The sequence below is a fragment of the Dendropsophus ebraccatus genome, chromosome 7 (assembly GCF_027789765.1).
Source record: "Dendropsophus ebraccatus isolate aDenEbr1 chromosome 7, aDenEbr1.pat, whole genome shotgun sequence".
Taxonomy (NCBI): domain Eukaryota; kingdom Metazoa; phylum Chordata; class Amphibia; order Anura; family Hylidae; genus Dendropsophus; species Dendropsophus ebraccatus.
In genome coordinates, this window is record NC_091460.1 from 26507641 (window position 1) to 26530557 (window position 22917).

A 22917-nucleotide genomic window follows, 5' to 3' on the forward strand; every position below is an offset into this window, starting at 1 on the left:
ACTGGGCTGATCACATGGACACACTGTACAGAAAGGGCCACAGCAGGCTCTACCTGCTCAGGAGGTTCAGGGCCTTTGGAGTCCAGGGGGCACTTCTTAGGACCTTCTTTAACTCTGTAGTGTCATCAGCCATCTTCTTTGGAGTGGCCTGCTGGGGGAGCGGCATATCAACCAGCCATAGGAACAAACTGGACAAGCTGATGGGAAGGGCCAGCTCTGTCCTTGGAAGCCCCCTGGAACCGGTGCAGGTGGTGGGGGAGTGAAGGATTTTGTCAGTGGTTAGCTCCATAAAGGATTATCATATATATATATATATATATATATATATATATATATATATATATGCTATTTTTTATTTAGTTTTTTTTTTAAATATGTCAATATTGGTAGAATTTTCCTGACCCAAACAGTGAGAAGAGCATCCGCTCGATTGCCACAAAATATTTATGGTAAATGGCCATTAATAAATTAAATGGAAGTGTCACATATACTTTGCTCTAGTTATCTGCTGAAATGGTGCCAAGAAACTGATAAAGCATTTGAAGACCCAATTTAATTTCTTTTTTGGAAATCACAGATTTGTTTTTTTTCCTTTTTTCTTTTTTTTTCCCAAATTGGATGTAGTAACCGCAGAAAAGTCCTGCTCTATATTTTATTTTGATTAAAATTATTTTTAGCAAGAACATTACTTGTTTAAGAAGAGAAATTATCCAACAAATTGATAAGAATGCACTCATAAATATTACCGGCGCGGCATTTCATTAGAATTTGTATTTAATTACCAAAGTTTTAATGTAATTAAAAAATTACAAACTTTTAAATAATATTTCATTATAAATATTAATGTACTGTGAATTTTATTGGAATCTTTGTAATTAAAAATAGATAGAGATTAAAGTCTTGTTGTATAATAGTAATTGTTTAGTTTCGTCTCATAGATGCGCTGGAGTGTATATTATAAGGATTACATAAATTAACAATCTCTTCATACATTTTACAGTGTTAACAACACACTGTTCTTATTATAGAAAAAAATATATTTTTTAATTAGTGTTATGGATGTCACTATACCGAAGCAGCTTATGAGTAAAGAGTTCCTCTTACACTATACACGCTCGTGTTTTTCGATAATTGCTTTAAATGAAGATCAATGGTGAGGTGAAAATACAATATGAAAGTCTAAATTCATAGGGCAAAATGATTCGGATATTTTACTTTTTTTTTTTTGTTTATTTTAAACAGGGAAATTATATTAACTGAAAGTCACTAGGGATATAAAACACACAATGCTCTTTTGCTGTAAAAAAAAATACTACATACATGAACACTTCAGTAGCCCTCTTGGTTGTAATCCAGCCATGCTGAGGGTAAAGGTTATAGGCATTGGCTTATCCTATAGGATTCTTATCCCAACTTCAGTGCTGTTCAATATCATAACATGTTAATCAAACCTAAGTTTAACATTACTCCTTGGGTAATAGCCCTATCTTGACCCTTGGAGCATTTCTGTGGCTTAAGCTTTAAAGCTACTCTTTACCCACAATCCCCCCTCCCCCCCCCCCCCCCGGACCGCTTATACCATCAGATAGCTGCTTTTAATCCAAGATCTGTCCTGGGGTCCGTTCGGTATTGAAGTTATTATCCTAAAAAACAACTTTTAAAGTTGCAGCCCTGTGTCAAATTGGCGTGGCCTACAGTGTCTGTGTCATAGACCTGTAACGCCCCTTCCTCCCTCCTCCCCATTAGGAATGCTCCAGGCAGGATTTCTCCTAATTATCACTTGTGCAGTGTCATGATTGGGAGAAATCTTGCCCGGGGCATTCCTAATGATGAAGAGGGTGGTGAGGAGGAACAGAGAGGCGTTGCAAGCCTAGGGTACAGGCACTCCAGGCCATGCCAATTTGACACATTTTTTAGGACAATAACTGCATGACCTGTCGAAGGGACCCCAGGTCAGATCCTAGATTAAAAGAAGCTATCCAATGGTACAAGCGGTGTGTGTGTGTGTGGGGGGGGGGGGTTGGGTTCAAGCAACGGAGCCAATGCTTCTGGCTGTGTTCTCACTGTCGTGCAAGCATCAAACAGCTAAGGGGAGTTGGGTGTTTGCCCGCCGCCAACCAACTCAAATCGATAGCGTATCTTGTGGATAGGCTATCAAATCCCCCCCCCCCCCCCTTGGATTAGTGGTAAGAATTAAAGGACAACTCCGGCGAAAAAATGTTTTGGCTTATTTAACACACATTACAAAGTTATATAACTTTGTAATGTGGTTAAATACCCGGTCTGGCCCCCTTCCCCCACTTTCCGACCCCCGACCCCCCACCCCGGAAGTTAAAGAATATATACATTACCTATTATGGTCGTCACGGTCCTCTTCTCTGGTGTCGGGTGACGTCAGAGCTGGGGGACGGTCCGGGTCTTCTTCCTCTTCGGCGTCTTCATTGAGAGTGAATGGGAGAGAAAAGGCTGCAGGTGCACATGCGCACCAGCAGCCTTTTCATTGGCTGGAGCGCATCACATGGCTTCCAGCTTGCTCAGCCCTGATTGGCTGAGCTTGCTGGAAGCCATGTGATGCGCTTCAGCCAATGAAAAGGCTGCCGGTGCGCAAGCGCACTGGCAGCCTTTTCTCTCTCATGGACCCGGAAGCAAGAGACATCGCTGGACGGCGGAGGCAGGTGACGGTGAGGCGGACGGCGGGCGAATGGAGTGGCGATCGTTACCGGAGGGATGGTGAGTATGGTGTCTGTGTGTGTCTGTGTTTTTTTTTTTTTTGGGGGGGGGGGGTCCCCGCCGGAGTTGTCCTTTAAAATTGATTTTGAGTTATTTTAAAAAATAAAATAGAAAAAAAAAATCACCAAAAAATTTATAGAAAATATGTTTAAAGTAAAAACTTTATTTAAACAATAGATCATTTTGTGATGACACATTCCCTTTAAGATCCGGCTTGCCATGTAGAGACTTTTTTAAGCTTTAGAAAATCACCTGTCACTGTAGAAGAAATGTAACATGACTTCTTTTTCTCACAGATTGGAAGACCTGATCTGAGCCCAAAGGGCTGGCATTTTCCAGTAGCATGTGATTCACCTAGAATAGAGATGACACGCTCAGACTCTAATTGCATTTTTTACATCAAACATTTGAAGTGTAAATACTTTGTGAAATCGCCTCCGGCAAATTGGAAGTGTGTATTTCAATTTATAAAATTTAGCTGCAAAGTTTGAAATTGTCTAAATGCTGTCATGTTACTTTATTCTCTTAGCCATTATGTCTGTGTCTTTGTCATTGGGATATTTAAAAGTATTTCTAAGGTAGTACAAAACCAGGGTAAAGCAGAACTCGCTAATGGACTGACAATGTTGGGAAAAGTACAGTTAAATGTATGACACTATTGGAGGGGGACTGTAAATATGACACTTTTTAAGGGGGGGTCTTGTAAACAATGGCGGATTAAATGGACCACCTAACTGTTTCCAAAAATTGGTCCCCTTCACGCTGCCATGGTATTATTTTAATTAGTGCTCCACTAATAGTATAATTAAAAGGGGCATAGTGCTTAAAGGGGTTACTGCGGTCTGGAATCCTTTTTCGGTAATGCCAGGGGAGAAGGTACTTGAAAACAATGACATCCATTTACCTCCCTGGCTAGAGCACTGCCGTCAACATTCAGACACTCTGGTCCCCGGTGTCCGGTTGCTTCATGGTCTTAAGACAGGACTTGAGACATAATGAGCACAATGACATCCATTTACCTCCCTGGCTAGAGCACTGCCATCAACATTCAGACACTCTGGTCCCCGGTGTCCGGTTGCTTCATGGTCTTAAGACAGGACTCGAGACATAATAAGCACTGAACGGCAAAATGAGCATTTTAGTATCATGCTTCCCTATAAGATTGCATGCCCCCACATTTCCCTATAGGATCCCAAGCCCACTATGCCCTCCTCATTCCCCTTATAAGAATGTCCAGCCCCCTGTGCCCCACACATTCCCCTTTAAGATTACTATACCTCCCACATTCCGCTATAAGATTACTGTACCTCCCACATTTCCCTATAAGATTACTATACCTCCCACATTCCGCTATAAGATTACTATACCTCCCACATTCCGCTATAAGATTACTATACCTCCCACATTTCCCTATAAGATTACAACGCACCCAAATTCCCTTTCATGATTATAATTCCCTCCCGTGTCAACACAATCTTTTTACAAGAATTACCATGTCCTCCTGTGTATCCCACATTCCACTATAGGGCAAACAAACAACATATATAGACAAAGTGGGGCACTAATATAGTGTAGCATGGACAATGTCAGTAGGAAAATTACTTAAAAGTGGACCAGACTAACCTGGTGGTGTTGTGCAAACCTTAGACACAACACTAGTAGGCGTTTATGTTAAATCAGTCCGCTGCCCGGCTTATGGTTCTCTGCACCCGTCCTGATGCCAAAGCCCAAAAATGTAGTTTGGAATCAACAATTGGACCAATCATACAGCCACTGTGCAGGACTCCCAAAAGAACTACAGGACTTCCCGAGTACCTTTCTTGGACGTTTATTCACACTAGGCTCAAAAATGATTGATGCGTTTCAGTGTGGGACTGACACCTTTATCAATCTCAACGCAAAGTCCTTGGACTTGGTGTTTAGCAGTGAGGAGGAGCTTGATAAAGGTGTCAGTCTGACACCAAAACGCGTTGCTCATTTTTTAACCTAGTGTGAATAAACATCCAAGAAAGGTACTTGTGAGGTCCTTGAACATTCCACTATAAGATAACCATGCCCCCTGTGTCCCCTATATTCTCCCTATAAGAATGTCATGCACCATGTACCCCTTACTTTTCCATGCATAATGGTTATTGTAGTTTTGCAACAGCTGGAGGGCTAGAGATTCCCCATCCCTGATCTCTCTGTACAGTATGTCAGCTAAACACACGTATATATATATATATATATATATATATATATATATATATATATATATATGAGCAAAGCAGCCGGAAATTAGTTTCACAAGCTTTGCAAATTTCCGGTCAAACTCGTTACAATTCGCAAATCGATTCCTAACAAATTTCATTAAAACCGCCAAAACTATAGTAGCTACAATACTGGGACTATTACAGAATTTGTTAAAGCATGTTGTTGTTGTTGTTGTTGTAAAAGTGTAAAAAAAAATCAGAATTTTTTTTTTAAATGTCATACAACCAGTCAATCATCCAATCTCCGCCATTCCTCTCCTCTCTGTCCCTATATCGCTCTGTTAGTCTCTCCCTGCTCTGCTGTAACTGCCTGCTGCCATCCTGCTCTCTCCTCCACACAGCCGACTGGCCGCCTCTGTTACCAAACCTCCTTATATAGAGGGGGAGATGCTGACATCACAGAGGGGCCTGCAGCTGATTTGACGGGCGCTAGGGATTATGGTTAATCCCTTTCTCCGACAAAGTGATGCTCCAGATAGCATGCACAGCATTTTTTTAATTTTGATAATGAATCCGTATGAATTTGCTTTACTGAATAAAGCTAATTGATGGCCCGATTCGCAGTGAATTTTGATTCGCCGTATTTGCTTTGCTCATCTCTAGTTTTTATCCTATTCTTTAGCCCTGTCATCTTGAGTACCACACACAAGAGTACAAGACACAAGTCGATGTTTCTGGAAATAAATCAGAATTATTTTCTAATCTCTCACAAGGTTTTTATCGGTCATAGAAACCCATTTAGCTCTGTCATCCTAATATCAGTCCCCCCACTGGATAATTATATTACCGCCAGACCCGACATCACATCATAAGGCAAATTTGTAAATCAAAACTTGCACTTGTCATTCTACGAAATAGTCTTTGACAGAAAATGTAATTTAATGACAATAGGAGTAATAATCGGTTAATGTTACCATAACTTTAATGACATCATAATCATCTTTTTTATTATTTGGGGGAGTAAATTAAAAGTGTTCATTAAATGTTACTCCACAGGCGATGAAGCAGACCGTTTTTTATTAAAGGAAAAGTCGTAAAATTAATTTTCCTCCTAGAATGACATCTGAAACATGTGTGAAGATTTATATTGAAAATTCACAAATGTTAATGTTATAGTGGAAAAAAAAACCAAAGCCGAAGCCGAGAACGTATTAAACGACGAGCGTCCCCATAAAAAGAAGACAAATGGAGGTAATGAAATGCTTGCCAGCTGTTGCTAATTTCCCAGGACAATCCCAAGCTTAGAACATTTATCCATAAAAATTGTTGCCCCTGGCAAAGGCCAATTTTTATTTATATGTGTATGGTAGGATGGTAGCCATACAGGGACAGGTTAGAAGTTAGGAGATTTGTTAGATTTGGCCATACATGTAATACATATTGGAAATGTACAGTACTTTTTGGTGACCGGATAGACATGGTGTCCTTTGTCATTAAAGTGTCACTGTCGTTAAAACTTTCAAAATCTAAATCAACAGTAGATGTGATATAAAGCAAGTTTGCAATTTACATGTATTATTATTATTATTATTATTTTAGTTATCATGGAGAACACGGCACTTCCTGTTTTCTGACAGTTTTTTCCCAAGAAACAGGAACCAGTCAGAAAACAGGAAGTCCTGTGTATCCCAGGCCATCTGAGTGCTCACAGAGAGAAGGCAGTCATGTGACTGACGGACACATTGAGCCATGACTCTCTGTACTGGCCGGAATTCCTGTGATTAGTCTGTTTTTTTTCCAACCAGATAGAAAATCTGCCTTCAGGAGACTGGACCTGGATTTTTGGTAAGTTCAGCTTTGATAACAACAAAAAGAATAATAAATGTGTATTGCAAACTTGCTTTATATTAGCTCTACTGTTGATTTAGATTTTGAAAGTTATAACGACAGTGACACTTTAAATTACAATTATGAAGAACAACCAAAATTTAGAACACCTACAACAGGGGTAGGGAACCTTGGCTCTCCAAAGAGAGCCAAGGTTCCTTTCCCCTGACCTAGAACGAGACTAGATGGGTGGAGTAAATGGGTCAAAAGTGAGCCTTGATATTTCTATCAACATTTAGGAGACAAACAGTTGCCCACATTATCAAGTCCTCCGTAAGCAACCCTGCAATGCAGCCATTGGTTGGCGACCAGATATGATGGCCTGCAGAAAGAGCCTCCGGAAGGTCTTCATGCCGATTATGTAACCCTACTATTACAGCCTGACATATAGATGAAAAACATTGAATTTTGTAAACAATGAAAAGATTGCTACATTAAAAAGTAGTAAAAACGTTTTCAAAACTATAATCCCCAACCATTGCGTTGTACAAACGATCAAGAGATTGCTTATAAAAGTCCCTTGGAGGACTAAAAAAAGTACATAATGTATATGTTAAAGTTTATTATAGTTAAAAAAATACATAATGAATAGAGATGAGCGAGTAGTGAAATATTTGACTTTCGAGAATTCGAATCGAGTAGTCACCGAGATTCGACTATTCGAACGAATATTTGATCCCATTATAGTCAATGGGAAAAAAATTTGCGGCACTTGGAAATCCAAATTTGTCCACTTGGAGGTCACCAAGTCCCCCATGAAACTTCCCTAAACTATGCCAACACCTCCGGAATAATACTGTGACATTAGGGGGAGCATGCCTGGGTGCACCCAACACTCCAAAATCGCAGTATTTTGCCACTCTCTGCAGTTGCGAAGGAAAAATATTTGCGAACGCTTTGCAAACGCTTACGGCAATGTTCACACATTTCCTTCATATTTCTTGAGCAGCGTTACATACATGATTCCAATGTACATCCGTAGAGCGTCATGTTATTCGCGCTTATCATGCGTCATGCTGTACAGTACTGGAACAGTATGGATGACATGCCTTTTTCTGGGCTACTGGAACAGTATATATCAGGTGCCCTTAGTGGGCTTCTGGAACAGTATATATCAGGTGCCCTTAGTGGGCTACTGGAACAGTATATATCAGGTGCCCTTAGTGGGTATAACATGCCCTTAGTGGGCTAAACCAGAGACACTATAAGTCTGGATCTTGGCTGGATCTTAGCCCTGAAAAGGACTTTTGGGTTCTGTAGTAAGCCTGCCTAGTGTATCTGTGGTCGAGAGGTGGGAGCCAAGTATTTAAGATTTAAGGTCATGTGGTTCAGCGATCCAATGAGGGTAGACGCCGTTTTCGCGCTGCGTTCATACTCGCAGGATCCCTCACAGCCTCCCCGCATGGTGATTGGATTAAAAAAAGCGCCAACTGCGATGGGAGGGCTTTCGAATGTTTCCTGCGTATTCGCCACACTACTCGAGTCAATTCGAATCTTTTGAATACCGCAATACTCAATTGTATACCATCTCGATCGAATCGTATTTGCTCATCTCTAATAATGAAAAAAATTAATAAACAGTTAAATTACCCCTTTTCCCTTTTATAAAATAAAAGTCTAAAGAGTCAAATCAAGTCTAAATTTGAAACATATTAACATATACAGAGTTGCATCTCCCAGAAAAAAAAAAAAATCCAAAACTCAGTTGTCTTCCACAATTGTTCTGATAAACAAACAAAGAAACAAAGAAACAAACCCTAACACAGCTTCATAGATGGGGAAATATAAAAAGATATAGGATAGTATTACTTCGACTGGCTGAACTATTCAGGTTCAGCAACATTCTCCCGGCTTTGGATGTTGGAAGTTGGATGCTGCTCTGGGGAGTCCAGAAAAACATGGATACAGTTATAGACTATGTTCACACACAATAAAGACTGTTTAAAATTACCATGATCATTAAAGGGGAACTCCACATAAAGAAAATTTGTTTTCTATTAAAAGTACATTAAAAGTTATATAGAAGTGTCCATTACCATATCTGTACGGTTCTACCACACTGGTAGCTGATAGAAATCCAGGAAGTAAAAAAAACTGTCCCCTGTGCCAACTCATATTGTCTCCTGCTCCTTCTGCTCTCCCCCCTTCGGACACAAAAATACATGCCTCTGTCTCACATTGCGTGTGTTTGCTGATGATTCAGACAGGGGGGCAGGGGGTGATGTCACAGGGGGCGCGGCTGGATCCCTCAATCCCCTGAGTGATTCCCAATCTGTGACTGGCCAGAAGCAGCTGCTGCACTGATATCACTGATTGCGCTGTGTGGTGTTACAGCTAGTAACTGTGTGCTGTGTGGGTGGGACCACAATGAAATAAAAAGTACTGCAAATAATTTAGTAACACAATGAAACTGCAACGTGTGAACACAGTCTAGATGTTCTGCAACAGATTTTGGCAGGGTGGGAGGACTGTGATGAATAGCTGAGGAAAAGCATTGCATTCTGGAACCTGTACCCCCCCAAAACAAATGGATTTTTGGTAGTTTCAAACCTGGGATAGACAGGTAAGTAATGCTGTCCTTTTAACTGGTGTGTGAACATAGGCATAGGCGGTATCCATGTTTTCCTGGCAGTACAAGGACACCCCCAACTTCTACAGACGCCAGGAGTTAAATGCTGAGATTCGAGTTTAGAGAAGATGACTGACCCCGAACAGTCCGGCAAGTCTGCCCAATAGTCAAGTAATGCAACTACTGGCAATCCCAGCTCTGGTCCTGCCCCCTGAAATGTAGAGAATAAAAAATGGTTATGCACCATGAAGGGGGTTCAATAACTGCAGCAACATCACTAAAATCACCTTGTCCCATTCTAAAGAGTTAATCTTTATTATTATTTCAATTTATTTTTATAATTTTATATTTATAATTATTTTTAATACATACTATTACATTACATTATTACATTTTATTGCATTATTATACAACTGTTAAATAATTTGCATAATAATAATAATAATGTATTCAAAGTCAAACAAACTTTCCCAAAGTTTTCCTCACTAACACTCACCGCTTTATCACAATTATTTCTGGCATTATCTGAAGCATCGGATTACAATTTTTTATGCTTTGCCTTTTTTTATTTTTTTATTTTAGCATTTTTTAATCTTACTCATCTTTAGTCCCTGATTGAATTAAAGATAACAATCAGATCATTTTCTAGCAAAACATTACAATTACAAGGTCTTCAAGTAGAGCGACTCAATTTAAAATCATTGCCATTGCCAGGCTGCTGTTCCTCTTCAGTATTATGAGTGGCAGCTCCATTATTTTATAGAATACAAGTTTTAAATGCAGAAAATATGGTTGCCATGACTTAACCCCTTCGTGCTGCAGCTAGTTTGGGCCTTAATGACCAGGCTAATTTTTCAAAATCTGACCTGTCTCACTTTATGCTCTTATAGCTCAGTGATGCTTTAACGTATGCTAGCGATTCTGAGATTGTTTTTTCGTGACATATGGCACTTTATGTTAGTGGCAAAATTTGGTCACTATTTTGTGTGTTTTTTGTGAAAAACATCAAAATATCATGAAAAATTGAAAAAAATTTGCATTTTATGAACTTCTGAAATTCTCTGCTTCTAAAAAAAGAAAGTCGTAGCACATAAATTAGTTACTAAGTCACATTACCAATATGTCTTCTTTATTCTGGCATAATTTTGTAAACATATTTTACTTTTTTAGGGTGTTATGGGGCTTAGAAATGTATCAGCAAATTATCACATTTTCGTGAAACTGATTTTTTTAGGGACCAGTTCTTTTTTTAAATGGATTTAGAAGTCTGGTATCCTGAAAACCCCCATAAGTGACCCCATTTTGGAAACTACACACCTAAAAGAATTAATCTAGGGGTATAATGAGCATTTTAACCCTACAGGGGCTGGAGGAAAGTATTCACAATTAGGCAGTAAAAAAATGGAAAATTTTAATTTTCCAATAATATATACGTTTAGATTAAAGTTTCTCATTTTCAAAAGGAATATGAGACAAAAAGCACGCCAAAATTTGTAATGCAGGTTCTCTTGAGTACAACGGTACCCCATATGTGGGCGTAAACCACTGTATGGGCACACAGCAGGGCTCAGAAGGAAGGGAGCGCCAATTAGCTTTTCCAATGCAAATTTTGCTGAAGAAGTTTCTGAGCGCCAGGTGCGTTTGCAGTGCCCCTGTAGTGTCAGCAGAGAGAAAACCCCCCATAAGTCACCCCATTTTGGAAAGTACACCCCTCAAAGAATTCATCTTGGTGTGTGGTGACCATTTTGACCCCACAGGTATTACAGGAAAGTATTCAAAAGAAGACAGTAAAAATGGAAAACTCGAATTCTTCCAATAATATGTTCGTTTAGTTTGAAATTTCTCAATTTCACGAGGAACAAGAGGAAAAAAGTACGCCAAAATTTGTAACGCAGGTTCTCCTGAGTACAATGGTACCCCATATGTGGGCATAAACCACTGCATGGGCACACAGGAGGGCTCAGAAGGGAAGGAGCGCCAATTAGCTTTTTCAATGCAGATTTTGCTGCAGAAGTTTCCGAGCGACAGGTGCGTTTGCAGTGCCCCTGTAGTGCCAGCGGAGTAAAATCTCGCCATAAGTCACTCCATTTTGGAAAGTGCACCCCTCAAAGTATTCATCTTGGTGTGTGGTGACCATTTTGACCTCACAGGTATTAGAGGAAAGTATTCAAAAGTAGACAGTAAAAATGGAAAACTCAAATTTTTCCAATATTATGTTCTTTTAGTTTGAAATTTCTCAATTTTATGAGGAACAAGAGGAAAAAAGTACCCCAAAATTTGTAACGCAGGTTCTCCTAAGTGAAAAGGTACCTCATATGTGGGCATAAACCACTGCATGGGCACACAGGAGGGCTCAGAAGGAAAGGAGCGCCAATTAGCTTTTTCAATGCAGATTTTTCTGAAGAAGTTTCTGAGCGCCAGGTGCGTTTGCAGAGCCCCTGTAGTGTCAGCAGAATAGATTCCCCCCAAAAGTCACCCCATTTTAGAAAGTGCACCCCTCAAAGAATTTATTTTGGGGTGTGGTGAGCATTTTGACCCCACAGGTGTTTGAGGAAAGTATTCAAAAGTAGACAGTAAGAATGAAAAACTCTAATTTTTCCAATAATATGTTGGCTTAGTTTGAAATTTCTCAATTTGACGAGGAATAGGAGAGAAAACGTACCCCAAAATCTGTAACGCAGGTTCTCCTGAGTACAACGGTACCCCATATGTGGGCATAAACCACTGTATGGGCACACAGCAGGGCTCAGAAGGGAAGGAACGCCAATTTACAGGAGCAAAATTGCAGCTAGTAATGGTTATTAGAATAGCGCAGTTACTAAAATAGAATAAAAAAAATGAGATTACAGGTAAAGTGGGGAGGTTACGGGCAACCAGGGGTGGTTATGGGCAACCTGAGGTGGTTATAGGTAATCTGGGGTGGTTACAAACAACATGGGGTGGTCACGGGCAACCTGCTGTGGTTACGGCAACGTGGGGTGGTTACGGGCAACGAGGGGTGGTTATGGGCAACGTGTGGTGGTCACGGGCAACCTGCTGTGGTTACGGCAACGTGGGGTGGTTACAGGCAACGTGGGCTGGTTACAGGCAACGTGGGCTGGTTACGGGCAATCTGCTGTGCTTACAGACAATCTGGGATGGTTACAGGAAACGTGGGGTGGTTAAGGGCAACCTGCAGTGTTTACAGACAATCTGGGGTGGATACGGGCAACGTGGGGTGGTTACGGGCAACCTGCAGTGCTTACAGACAATCTGGGGTGGTTACGGGCAACGTGGGGTGGTTACGGGCAACCTGCAGTGCTTACAGACAATCTGGGGTGGTTACGGGCAACGTGGGGTGGTTACGGGCAATGTGGGGTAGTTACGGATAAACTGAAGTTCTTATAGGCAATCTGGGGTGGATACCTGTTATCTGGCATGGGCACCGCAATCTGGAGGGGGTCATTGGCAATTTGGGGTGGTCAGAGGCGCCGTGGCGTGGTCAGAGGCGACGTGCGGTGGTCAGAGGCGACGTGCGGTGATCAGAGGCGACGTGCGGTGGTCAGAGGCATCGTGGCGTGGTCAGAGGCTTTGTGGCGTGGTCAGAGGCAACGCGCGGTGGTTACGTGCAATCTGGGGGGGGGGGGTTACATGTAATCTGGCATGATTACGGGGAACCTGGGGGGTTATGTGCAACCTGGAAGGGTTACAGACAATCTGGGATTGTTACTGATAAACTGAAGTGCTTATAGGTAATCTGGGGTGGGTACATGTAATTTGGGGTGGTTACGGGCAATCTGGAGGGGGTCACTGGCAATTTGTGGTGGTTACTGGCAACGTGCGGTGGTTACGGGCAACGTGCGGTGGTTACGGGCAACGTGCGGTGGTTACGGGCAACGTGCGGTGGTTACGGGTATTCTGGGGAGGGGTTAGGGGTAATTTGGGAGTAAACTGCAATTATGTGTGTTTTATTTTTTTGTATGTTTGTCACTTTTTGTACTTTACATATTCATTTTCACTGTATTACTATGATTACTGTGATATTTTTTATCTCAGTAATCATAGTTCAGTGACAGAGACCAAATTGGTCTCTGTCACTTTAAATTTTCAGAGTTGGCTGGTTGTGAAGCGCATGCGCACTTCATAACCAGCCAGGACGTCGAGGTGGAAGGAGCTCCGTGGATCCGGTGAGTATATGGGGAAGGGGGGGTGACTGGGGGACGGGGGTGACAGGGGGGGTGGGGGCGACCTGGGGGGTGGGGGGACATCACTTTTTATCCCCTGTCACCAATCATTTATGGTGACAGGGGATAAAAAGTGCCTGGATGCACATGGCACAAGCGATCAGCGGTATATAGTATATACCGCTGATCGCTTGTACCGGGACCAAACAGGGGGGTCCCCGATGACTGCCCCATGCTCTCCGCTACCTCCGGTGGTGGAGAGCATGGGGCTTTCATTCATTTTAACTTTTCCATCGCTGTGAACCGACATTAGTCGGTTCACAGCGATGGCGGCGGCCATCTTGGAAATGATGGCCGCCGGGGGAGGGGGTTTAGTTATTGGGGCACTAGGGGGGGCTGATCTGAGGTCTGGGGGACACTTATTTCATCTCCCCCCGCCGTAGATTCACGGCGGGGGCAGATGAAAAGCGGCGGCGGGCACCGGTAATCTCCTTTACCGACGGTCGCCGCTATAACGTTAATAGCGGCGATCGTCGGTAAGGGGGGGGGGCCGGGACGGACCCCACACACTGCCCCAACCCCTCAGCTACCTCCGGTAGCCGGGGGGATGGGGTGGGGGCCGTCTCGGCCCCGCAGCCTTATTCTCTGCCATCGCCGTAAAAAGCTGATGGCAGCAGAATAAGGACCATTAGTGACCGCCGTAGAAAGCCGTATCGGCGGTCACTAAGGGGTTAAAGGGGCCATGTCTTAGAGAATGAGCATGTGGCTCTAGCTGTACCTATGTTTGAGGTTGTTGTCCTGATCATTAGATGTCTCACTGATAGGAGACTTCTGGCTTTAAGGGTATAAACCCACACACCATATATGCAGCGTATTTACTGCTGCGATACGCAGCAAACTCGCAGCAAACTCGCAGCAAACTCGCAGCAGATTAGATCTAAATAACTGAACACAGCATCAAATCTGTACCAACAAATCTGCTGCGTATTTGTTGCGTATCTGCTGCATATACGGCGTGTGGGTTTATACCCTAAAGCTTTTTTCCCCACTTGCCTTAAAATGGTTCATTTTATTGTACTATTCTTAAAAAAAAGGGCTAGGTCTTATTTTCAGAGAAGCACAGTATACCCCTACACTGTAGCCCCACTCTATACAGTAGTTAGCCGCCATACTTTATGTTTTACTGTTGTTAGTCTCCTCTACTGTAAGTTCCCCTGTAGTTAGGCCTCCATACTGTATACTTCTCTCCCCCTTCTGTAGTTGTTCACCCATATTGTATACCCCCCTCCCCTCTCTGCAGGTAGCCCCCATACTGTATTCCTCCATTAGCCTTCTGTAGTCATTCCCCCATATTGTATACCTCCTTCCCCCCTCTGCAGGTAGCCCCCATACTGTATACATCCCCCTTCTGTAGTTGTCCCCCCATATTGTATACCTCCCTCCCCCCTCTGCAGGTACCCCCCCCATACTGTATACCTTCCTTCCCCTTCTGTAGGTAGCCTTTATACTGTATACCACCTTCCCCTCTCTGTGGTCGTTCCACCATACTGTACACTGTATAATTCCCTACTCTGCAGGTATTCTCTATACTGTATACCTCCCCTCCGTAATTGTTTCCCCCATACTGTATACCTCCCTCCCCCCTCTGCAGGTACCCCCCCATACTGTATACCTTCTTTCCCCTTCTGTAGTTGTTCCCCTCTATTGTATACCTCCCTCCCTGCTCTGCAGGTAGCCCCCATGCTGTATACCTCCCTTCTCCCTCTGCAGGTAGCCTTTATACTGTATACCACCTTCCCCTCTCTGTCGTCGTTCCACCATACTGTACACTGTATAATTCCCTACTCTGCAGGTATTCTCTATACTGTATACCTCCCCTCCGTAATTGTTCCCCCATACTGTATACATCTCCCTCTGCAGATAGTCCCCATACTGTATACCTCCCTCCCCTCTCTGTAGTTGTTCCTCCATACTGTATACATCCCCCTCTGCAGGTACTGTATACCTCCTTCCCCTCTCTGTAGTTGTTCCTATATACTGTATACATTTCCCCTCTGCTGTAAGGCCCCCCCCCATATTGTATACCTACCCTTCCCCTCTGTCCCAGCTTGTGGAGTGGCTGCTCAGCCAATCATTTACTGAAGCGGTGTCCTGCCCTAGTCACTGACTGGCTGAGCGGCCAGTCCATGAGCTGGGACAGAGGGGAGGGGTAGGTATACAATATGGGGGGCCTTACAGAAAAGGGGAAATGTATACAGTACATAATGTGTGAGCTATAGAGGTCCCAGAGCCCAGCATGGAGGGGGGAGGGGGGGGGGTGTGTGAGGCCGGTCCCACTACTCACCGCGGGCACGGGGAGGGGTAAGTTCCTACTCGTTATCAAATTCCCCCCTGCCCCTGCTGGATTTTTATAAATGGCTGGACTTCTCATTTAACTAATGCCTGTTATTAAGCATGGAGAGTTGCAAAAACTGCTTTGCTACCTCTTCATACATTGTCTGGATTTTCTCACATTTATGACCCTAAACTACTAAGTTATATGAAATACAGAACTTCTCCATACAGTATCCCCCCTCGCTATCTTATTCTGTGGTCGCAGGCATTTCTGGCCATGGACTGTGCATGTATAATCACCTGTAAGTAATGTCAGATATGCAGCAACATTTATTATTTTGACTAAGAATACATTTGGTCGGACATGTATTCAATAGGGCCACTCTGTTCTCTGCTATAAGCTGTACTGATTCTGGAGAGATATCATTTCTCATCGCCCGGTCTCTGTGGTGCATTATAAATAGAAATTGACCCTATAGGAAAATCGTGTCACTTATGAAATATGATTTCTGAAAACACATGAGATATGAGCAGATTTTATTCTAACTCCATAGTACATTATAGAGATGACATGAAAAATGTGTGTGTCCCCATATTCTGTATATTTCTGTGATAGTAAATATTAATATGTATTAGTAGTAGTGTTACTCACCTCGGCTCCGGCACCTTGTTCCAATGGCTTGCTGCCGTCACTGGTGATGACTTTGCCCGATTACTGAAGAACCTACAGTAGAGGCTTCCATCATTGCTGCTCCAGCTAACACCCTAGACTGCCGCCATGCTGGCTTGGCTCTTCTACTCTAGTTTTATAATGACATCAGGTTGCTATGGTGATCAGGCTTGGAGGCCTATATCGAGGTGGATTTTCCTGGCATGGGCTACCTGTTGACTGAGGTTTGTCCCTGTCCTAAATATAGTCCCCTTTTATTCCTCATTTTGACTCCTAAGCGCCTCTGGAAATTGTATTTGCTTCACCCCTTAAAACATTTTTTGCAACATTCCCGTTCCAATACCGCTGTCATCATCTGGGTCCCGCACCTCCACACTCTTCTGCTGGTCTCCACATTGGTCTTTTTTGGTCCTTCGGCATCAGCTTCCTTCTCCCGGCTGCCTCTGCAATGCCATCTCTGACCATTAAGGTGCACATGCGGTCGTATGCTGTACATTTAGAAGCCCAGCGTGTCTTTACCTATGTCTGTCTTCTACCAATCCCGTTCTGCCTGCACATATTTAAAGGAAACCTGTCACCCCCCATGCTGGGTGACAGGCTACCGACCACCGCTACAGCCCCCTATACTCAGCTGATCCCGCTCATAGAGAATGACAGAGCGCTGGACTCTCCTGTCATTCTCTATGAGCGTTGGACTCATCTCTCAGCGCGCGCGCCGGGCTGCAGCGGCTGATATCTCCATGACCCGACCCGATCCAGAAGTGGGACCCGGCGGGATCAGCTGAGTATAGGGGGCTGTAGCGGGGGGTCGGGAGCCTGTCACCCCGGCACGAGGGGTGACAGGTTCCCTTTAAACACACTCGGCTTGTCCCTCCCTTGTCTAAGCATTGTTGGATTCTTGCATTCCAAGCAAAGGTTAGTTTCTGCTGTTCTTCTCTTATCCCATGTATCCTGAACCATGCCATGTATCATTTTCCTCTCCTGTTCCTCTCCTTCACTTTCTCACTACCATTAAGGTCTCATCCCTGGTACTGCGCTGACTCACTTGTGGATGACCAGAATCTGATAACTACGCTTACTTGGTCTGTTCTCTTTGGGCCTTAGGGACCAGCTGCTGCTCACAAAGGGATTACACTTGTGGAGGGACTTGTGATCATAAACTGATCATATTGATACACTAGAGGATCCGTAAATGAGGTGGGAATAGCATAACTTGTTTTAGTAGAAATGCAGGTTGTCTGATGGCTTCAGTGTGTTTATCAGGAGAACGGGGAGGGTGTATACCTTGGGTTGATACGATTACAATGATAACCAATTTGTATAGTTTCCATCCTGTTTTACTACTAGTGCCAAAATGTAAAAATGTTTTATTAACCCCTTCCCTCCCGGGCCAATTTTTGTTTTTGTGTTCTCGTTTTTTTCCTCCTCGTGTTTAAAAGGCCATAGCACTTGCATTTTTTAACCTAGAGACCCACTTGAGCCCTTTTTTTTTGCGCCACTAGTTGAACTTTTCAATAGCAGACTTAACTTTTGCATAAAATATGCTTCAGAACCAGAAAAAAATTATATATGTGGTGAAATTGAAAATAAAACGCATTATTTTTTATTTGTGGTGGTTTTGTGTTTATGCCATGCACCCTATGGTAAAAACGGACATGTTATTTATGTTCCCCAAGTTGGTACAATTAAAATGATACTTAACTTGCATGACTTTTATTTTATTTGACATCTTAAAAAAAATTTAAACCTTTAAAAAAAATCTAAATATTCCTTAACCCCATAAGGTCAAAGCCAATTTTCGTTTTTGCGCTTTTGCTTTTTCCTCCTTGTGCTTAAAAGGCCATAGCACTTACATTTTTTCACCAAGAGACCCACATGAGCCCTTATTTTTTGCGACACCAATTGTACTTTGCAATGACAGGCTGAATTTTCCCATAAAATATGGTGCGAAACTGGAAAAAAATCATTTGCGCTGTCAAATTAAATTGATATGGAACATGTATAACTTTTATTGTATCTGATGGCTTGTAAAAAATTCAAACCATTGTTAACAAATATATGTTCCTTAAAATCGCTCCCTTCCCAGGCTTATAGCGCTTTTATCCTTTGGTCTATGGGGCTCTGTAAGGTGTCATTTTTTTGCGCCATGACATGTTCTTTCTATCGGTACCTTGATTGCACGTAAGTGACTTTCTGACTTTCGCTTTTTATTAAATTTTTTCTGGATTTGATGCAATTAAATATGCTTAATTTTGCACTTTGGAATTTTTTTGCGCTTACACTGTTTACCGTGTGAGACCAGGAATGTGATTTAATAGGGGAGGGGATTTTTTATTAATAAAAACACTTTTTTTTACATTAACTAGAAGTCCCCCTGGGGGACTTGTATATACACAGCATTGATCTCTCATAGAGAGATTGCATTGCGGGGGAGGGGGAGATCCGTCCCACTAGACACCGGGGAGATTATGTATAAAGCACTTCAATGGAGCTGTCATGTTTGACAGCTGCATTGAAGTGCTTAATTAGCCGACACGGCAACGGGACCCGTGCCGGCTAATAGAGGCACTCCCCGGCTGCACATCACAGCCGGGAGCGGCGCCGTTCAGAGCGGGGTCCCGGCGAGACCCTTCTCTGAACTCCCCCCGCATCACCATGACATACCAGATACGTCATGGGACGCTAAGGGGTTAATACCATGCTTATAGCACTTTCATCCTTTGGTCTATGGGGCTGTGTGAGGTGTAATTTTTTGCGCCATGATCTATACCTTACTTGCATATAACTTTTTGATCTCTTTTTTTCATATTTTTTCTGGATTTCATGCGACCAAAAATGCGCAATTATGCACTCTCGAATGGGATAGTTTATTACTTTAGGCAATTACACAAGTGGCGATATCAGATAGGTTTATTTATTTATTTATTTCTATTTATAAAATAGAAAAAGGGGGTGATTTAGACTTTTATTAGGGGAGGGGATTTTATTATTAATAAAAACACTTTTTTTATCTTCACATACAGTAATTAGAAGCCCCCTGGGGAACTTCTATATACACAGCACTGATCTACCATTGAGATCAATGCTGTGTATGTAATAGAGCACTGGTCCATCAGATCAGTGCTCTATTATACTGGTCTGCTGCAGACCAGATACATGGAGTGCAGAGCCGGGATCAGCACAATTCCAATCGCACCCCGTGGGGGGAGATCCGCCACTAGACACCAGGGAGAGCGGCACTGCCAGACAGTTAAATGCAGCTGTCATGTTTGACAGCTGCATTTAACTGTCCTAATTAGCGAGTGCGGCGATCGACCACACCCGCTAATGGTCATGGTCCTGGGCTGCAGAAAGCAGACAGGATTGTGGTGGTTCAAAGGGTCACAACGCAGCCCCTTTCTGAACCTCCCCACCCCTGCAGGACGTGCCGATAAATCCTGCGGAGGGAAGGGGTTAAAAAATAATAAAATGCCATTTTCTGATCCCTATAACTTTTTAAAATCTTTTATTTACTGACAGTTTATTACAGTATATTACAGTTCATACTGGCCCTGTTCATCTACATGGCCCTTTAGATGGAAAAATAAAAGCGCTATGGGTCTTAGAAAACAAGGAGGGGGGGGGGAACTGAATTTTAAATTGGATTAGAGAGGTTAATAGGAATCTGTCAGCTCTATTTCAAGCTCAGAGCTCAAGTGTCAAGGAGGCGTTGCTGAGCCGCAGCATGCATGCCTCCTCCCTCCCTGCTTTGCATGTTTGATATACAAGGCTCATGTTTTAGCAAGGAGCCCTGTGCATCAATAATTCAAAGCAAAGGGGGGAGGGAGGCGTGTATATTGCCGCTCAGAAACACCTCCTTGACACTTGATCTCTGTGCATAAAATAAAGCCAACAGTAGATTTATGCTTTGCTATGTAAGGGTAACAAACTAGTGACAGAAAAGCTTAACAGAATGATATATCACTTACAGTACCTTGTTCTGTGCAGAAATCCTTTTGAATAACATGGACAATAAGTAGTCCAGGCCACTATGTGCATGAGCCCAGTAGTCCTGAATATTCATGAGCACCAGCACACTCCACCCACAAGCCTCTGGTTGGCAGTTGTCATATCTATACTGTGTATAGGCAGACAGCTGTCAGTCAGCAGGTGGAGTGGTGCAGCATGTATCGCATTCTCCTGCATATTAGGAAAACAGTTGAACAATATGATATAAGAGATACACTGTTCTGTTCAATATTTCTGTCACCGGTTTATGCTTCTCTTATTTAATGCAGCATTAGCCTAGCAAAAAATTCCCTTTAAGTTAATAACAATGTCCAAATGCCAGCTCTTGGAATCAATATACAGCATGATTGGGCAAATGTTCAGTCCTATGCTATATAGAGATGAGCGAACCTTGATCATGCTCGAGTCGATCCAAACCCGAACTTTCGGCATTCGATTAGCGGTGGCTGCTAAAGTTGGATAAAGACATAAGGCTATGTGGAAAACATGGATACAGCCAATGACTATATCCATGCTTTCCAGACAACCTTAGAGCTTTATCCAAGTTCAGCAGCCCCAGCTAATCAAATGCTGATCGTTCGGGTTTGGATCAACCCGGTTCGCTCATCTATAATGCTATATAAACCCCTCCTATCCGATCCAATTGTGTGTGTCTTTTATGGACATGTGACACCTATAAAACCTTGTTGGTAACAGCAAAAAATAATCAACAATAATATAAATTTGAACCAGCAGATTCACGGTTGTTTATATAAATAGACTATAATAGTCAATGAACAATGGTAGATCAGTCGTTTCCCATTCATTGCGGCTGCCATAAACCAAACATACAGTATACGGCTGTAGAGAATAAAAGAAGCAATATGGCTGCCCCCAGGAAGGAATTTTAAAGAAAAAATAAAATAAACACTACAACATTTTAAAAATAGTGGAAACATTATGGGGGAGATTTATCAAAGGGTGTAAAATTTAGACTGGTGCAAACTACCCACAGCAACCAATCACAGCTCAGCTTTACGCAGTGCTGAAAGGAAAGCTGAGCTGTGATTGGTTGCTGTGGGCAGTTTGCGCCAGTCTAAATTTTACACCCTTTGATAAATCTCCCCCAATGACTCTTCTATAAACTTACATCTAAGCATGGAAAGTAAAAAAAAAAAAAAAAGATATGAGGTATGCCCTTTAAGACTTCACAGTATGCTTCTCTGCCTCGTTCTACCATATATAAATACATTTACACTTGCTAGTCCTCAGAGAGCGGCTTGAGAAAACCTCTGGATTTGAGGTTCTATGAGAACACTCTACGCATGCATAAAACACCAACACAAATAGAGCTCGAGAGCCGTCAAGTCAATTTATGGAGCATTCTAAAAATAGTCACTTAGTATCCATGCATCTGCTCTTGTGTTTTAGTAGGACTAGTAATTAAATCGTTGTTTGTAACGTTGTGTGTTTGGAAATTTAACCTTGTTCACCTGCAAACTCTAATTGATGAAATTATAAAAGAGCAGATGACAAAAAAAAAAAAAAAAGGAATTGTGGAAGAAAGCGAGCCAGCTGGCACAGCATGCAGCGCCGTGCACTGTCACCAATATATGACGAGAATTCAAGACAAATTCTCCCTTGGCTTACAGGCACTACAAAGTGAAGCAGCTAAAACTGACTGGCTTGTAGCCATCTATAGAAGGATGATAATTCTCGGTGACCTTTGGTCATCAGCGAATTTCTCACCACTTTTAAAACAACTTGCAGACAAACTACAGCAACCTGCAAACTTTTGTCTTGTCGCCCAAAGAAAAAGCGGAGATGGGCATAATGGACTTGAATTTTGCTGGTCCAAAACTTAAAAGCTTCTTAATACTTAAAGTAAATCTGTACCGGCATGTAGCTGCCTTCAAACCACTGGTACTACGTTGTAAAGGTTCAGGGGTCGGCCTTTCTCCCAGTACTGGTATTTTGAAGAAAAAACACTTTTATCGCTATGGCACAGCGGGGTGCGGAGTTAATCTGGTGTGGCCTCCATGCCCTAGGCCTGCCTCTCTCTCCACTTCTCTTCACTTTCAGCATGCCCCTACTTTAGGCCATGCCAAATTGACTCCCTGCCGCACTGCAGCAAAAAGTAGTTTTTCTCCAAAATACCGGCATCGGAAGAAAGGCCTACCCCTGAACTGGAAGGGGCATGATGGTCTCTACAATGAGGTTTGGGGGCGGCTACATGCCGGTACAAGTTCACTTTCAGTTGTGTACAGTTGGTAGCCAAGTAGAAATGAGCAAATTTTTCAAGGTTCGGTTCAATAGGGCTTGATGAACTTTAAAGTGTTACTGTTGTTATAACTTTCAAAATCTAAATCAACAGGTGATGTGATA

General features: G+C 42.6%; 1 long non-coding RNA gene across 1 annotated transcript; it reads right to left on the reverse strand.

The window, feature by feature from the left end:
• Positions 1–2927: 2927 nt before the first annotated feature.
• LOC138796693 (uncharacterized) lies at positions 2928–16868 on the reverse strand. Its single transcript, XR_011363789.1, has 3 exons — positions 16528–16868; positions 9516–9589; positions 2928–3084 (listed from the first exon to the last, which is right to left on the reverse strand). It is a non-coding gene; the product is annotated as an uncharacterized lncRNA (long non-coding RNA).
• Between the last annotated feature and the right edge of the window lie 6049 nt (positions 16869–22917).